Below are 4,484 nucleotides of genomic sequence, written 5' to 3'. Positions count from 1 at the left end.
GATTTGACTCTGGCTATAGATATTACCACTTCCTCCTTACCCCTCCTATTTCTATCCAGTGCAGAAAGTGAAAGAGGTTGTTAAAACGCATACCAACATTCAGAGAGATGGTATGAAAATAAAAATAAGTAGGCCTATCTGAAGAGAGGGGTCATATAGTCCTACAGTAGGAATTAAGGGCCTTTGGATCCTTGTATCTAGTTTATTGGTCTTCCTCCCATTTTCTAATCTTAAGTTTATCCATTTATTGAGTTACAATGATCTTTAGCATAAGTCGAGTGAAAAATTTCCCACTCCCAGTCTTTGTGATTTGAGAGAGTACTTTGGAAAGAGTTTCACACGGATCCTTGGTAATAATACTAGGTTGAATATAGTTGAAGGGACATGGTATTGACCTCATTCTTCATATATGAAACCTGAAAGGAACCCAGTTGCCATTCAATTAAAGCATTGTGCTGTTTAGTGCAGCAGAGAACTCTAGGATAGCTTTAATAAGACACATTTGTAGGACTTCATTGAACAACATGCTTTTGTTCCACTTTTTGCCACTGGTTCCCTATTTATTTAGATTTATAAGTGCTAATAAACCAAATGTTTGATGCCTCAATTCATTTTGTACATGGTATGATAATGTCTTGCTCCATATCTACTCTCCACCTTTCACTGTTCTGTGCCCTTTATGGACTGCATCAACAAGTTTTCTTGTCCTCTAGTTTCTGGTGAGTTCCACCAGTCGGAGGTACCACAGGGGGGTGGTTGGGCAGGAAGAGTGAGTCAGGGTATTCCTAGCGTTTCCCCTGCCGGTCTGCAAGTCGGCAGTGCCGCATTCTCCTGTCAAAGGCCATAGCGCCTGTCATGTCCTCTGCTATAAGATAGAGCTCTAATTCTGCATCACTCCACGTTTCAGTAATTGTTCCTTCTTACCTCTTCAGGCTTAGGAGTTGTAATGGCTCTTTGCTAAACCTGAGCTGCAGTGTCTAATATGGTAGCCATTAGCCGCATGTGGCTATTTAAACTTAAATTAATTGAGATTAAATAAAATTAAAAATTCAGTGGCTTAGTTGCATTAACGACATTTTAAGTGCTCAATAGCCAGATGTGGCTAATGGCTACAGTATTAGACAATACAGACGTAGAACATTTCCATCATTGCAGAAAGATCTGGACACCACTTCACCATCTTGACTTGGTTTCCCTTAACACTGCTAACTCCCTTCTTATTAGTATCTTCATTAAACTCTCCTCAATTATCCCCTTTAAATAGATCATCTTTCCTGGTGAGGCTTGGGACATCAGTGAAATATCTTAGGTATTCATCCTTAAAATTTGAGCTTTAATTTATCGTCTAAATTGTGTATACCTTGTGAAATTGACATCTCAAAAGGTAGTGGCTTTGCTGGTACTAAGTGTACCATTTCAGTATTTCTTGTTAGTCTTCGATCCTTGAAACCTTAATAGTATCTTAAGAGTCTACAAATACCTAAATTCTACAAGTACTATCAACGTTGATATCTTGATGGGCTTAGTATGACACGCAATCTTTTTTCCCTAAATATTTTTATTAACAACTTTGCATATAAATGAACGTGAAAGGTGATTAGTATAAAAACTGAGTAACAAACACAAACCTAAGTGTATGGAGAGGCAATGTTGGCTCTGTTAGATGAAGGCTCCCAGAAGACAAACCGAATAAAGGGTTCAGTTTCCCTGAGACTGCAAGAGCTCTTTCTGGGGAAGTGGTTAGTTATGGTCATGAGTGAGTCCTGGGAAACGAAGGGCTTCACCTAGGCTTCTGGCAAGGCTATAAGTGTGTTAGGTGCTAGGTAACTGGCAGGAATATGATCAGAAAGGGAAAAGGCTGCTCTGTATTTCCTGTTTCCAAGTTTACCACAGCCCATCTCCAATTTCAGGAGCAGATGAAAGCAGAACATTGATGAAACGAATGTTCTCAGCCACGTAGTAGTAGCAGAATTCTAGCCTAGAAATGACTCCAAAGCCCGAGGAACATCTTGCATTATTCTACCTCTTAGATGGTGCCATCAACTATTATTATTTCCTTACTTTTGGGGGAAAAGGAAGATGGTGGTGGTGGGGCGCAGGCGTTGGTGGGGGTGGTCATCAAGAGAATGTGGATGTGTGCCAGACCTAAATTAGTGCAGTGGTGCCTATTTTCTTGAGCACTGCCCAGTATGGCACATTATGAGTAATTGGGCTTGTTCTCTGCAGAGAAATTACCCACATTTTCTTTAAGTGATTACCAGATTAAGCATGCCCTCCACCTCTAACCTTATCCATGCATCATACTCAGTTAAGGAATTATTCATTTCTGAAGCTCTACTCATTAGAGCACTTAGGAGTTTTGTCAGCAACATTTACTTTCTGATTTTGGAGCAGCACTTGGTATGGACTGGTGCTGGATCCTAGTTTCATAACATTAATTAATCTGCAGCAGTTGGAGATGCGGGCCAGATTAAGAACTGAAGTTAGACAATAATTTTTGCTTCTCCATTTCACCTCTGAATATTTTTGTTCTAAAATTCTGGTATGGAGCTCTGGGGTAGGTATGAGAGTTCATGAAAGGACTTTTTCTCGTTTAGTGATTGTACTTCTTTTTAGACCAGAAAAACTAGCTAAGAAAGAAAGAGAATTTCTCTACCCTGAATCTCTACTCCATCAGGGCCTCAAAAATGGTATATCATACTAGTGAGGATATGAAGACAAGGTTAAGAACAATTCTACCACAATTTGTTCTTCAAAAGCCAATGCTGTCACTTCCTTGTGTGCTTTCTGGGTTTCACCACTGAATGTCCATTTTTCATCTTTCTGCAGCTCTAATCCTCCTTAGTGATGTTAGGAAGTTGTCATGTATCAGCTGTGTTCCGGTGCCCAGACTTTGCCTTGGTCTTCTCTTTCAGTGATCTCAGACCTTGAAGTCCTGGTTTATTCCATATGCATTTTGTGATCCCAAACCCAACCTCAAGCAACCCATGCCTACTCTTGGACCCATCCCACATGACGTCTTCTGGAAGACACTCCCATATGGCAGCCCCAAATGTAACCAACCACTCTCTCCCTGTGTGAGAGAAGCCTGTGCTCTTTGGAGACTTTGGTGAATAAAAGAACAACTAGTTATGAAGGTGAATTCTTAATCCTAGGGACCATCTAATAATGCCTAGTATGACATTAAAACTAGACTAAGCCTATTGACTACAGTAATGAAAAAGGGGATGTAAAATGGCATTAGGTTGGCAAAGTAGGTCATGAACCCTGGCTAATCACATTTGGCCTTGATGTTTAAGGAGAGAAGGAGAATATGTAGAGCAGAAATTATGAAACTTATAATCAGCTTTTGAGTAGGATGAGATTTCCTAGGATGTCAATAATTATGTAGTTAAACAAGAGTTCTGTCATTCCATAGTCTAGTTATAAGACTACTCACTTATCTTTCCTGGACAATGACATAAAGCCCTTGGTTGGGACAGGGCAATTCCTTGACTGAGGGAAGGAATTGTGTCTGTCTAGTTCACTTCTCTATCCTAGTAGTTGCTTCAAAAATACTTGTTGGATGGAGGTCCAATCTGACACTCCAATAAATTCTATTTAAATATTACTATTGTACCTACTATGCACAAACACATGTCAAAATTCCTTTAATTACTGTGTGTGTAGGGGAACATTCAAGTTTTAAAGACACCCCTCCTTAAGAGTTTTTAAAATTCAACTGCCTTGACCTGGGTAAAGGTTGTAGACTTCCTGGCATTACTCCTAGCTTTAAGGAATAGGCCTGAACCTTCTCCCTGATTGCAATTTCCAGCTGATCTTCATCCCCTTTTGCTCAACAATGGACCATGATTACCCTGTATCATTTGGAAATGAAATGAGCTAACTTTGCCAAAAGGCTAATCTGAGGGAGTATGAATGTGCAATTAAAGGTGCTCATGAGCACATACACATAGGATCTCCTAGGATGTGGTAATGCTTCACTGGGCATGACTTGGTGTGTAACTCTTAAAGTAAGTTTAATAGAGGGAGAGGAAAGACTTTGCCCTAATTTTTACGTGAAAAGTCATTTGCCACCTTAATTGGCAGACTAAGGTTAGGAAATAAATTGTAGTAGGAATGATTTTTAGAATGTTACATCACATTCTGCCTTTTTCATTCCCTAGCCTTTGTCCACATTTTTAGGCTTTTTGTTAGAGCCTCAACCTCTGATTCATATTTAGACTTACTATTTCAGAAAAAGTTAGTAAAGCTGATCTTTCTTGTTTATGGACATATCAGCAACTTTACCAATACTTAAGAGGAAAAAAAAAAGCTTTGCCATCACCCTTCCTCCAAAAAACCCAATTGAACAAGCAGAGTCTAGGCCTCAATTCACTAAATTTATATTTGGACAATTGAGTCCAGCCAGCGTATTTTCAATTCCAGTGCATGACACATAGTAAATGCTCAAAAAATGTTTGTCACTTGAGTGGATATATGGT

The sequence above is a fragment of the Diceros bicornis genome, chromosome 5 (genome assembly GCF_020826845.1).
Source record: "Diceros bicornis minor isolate mBicDic1 chromosome 5, mDicBic1.mat.cur, whole genome shotgun sequence".
Lineage (NCBI taxonomy): Eukaryota > Metazoa > Chordata > Mammalia > Perissodactyla > Rhinocerotidae > Diceros > Diceros bicornis.
Note: the sequence above shows the minus strand (reverse complement) of the source record.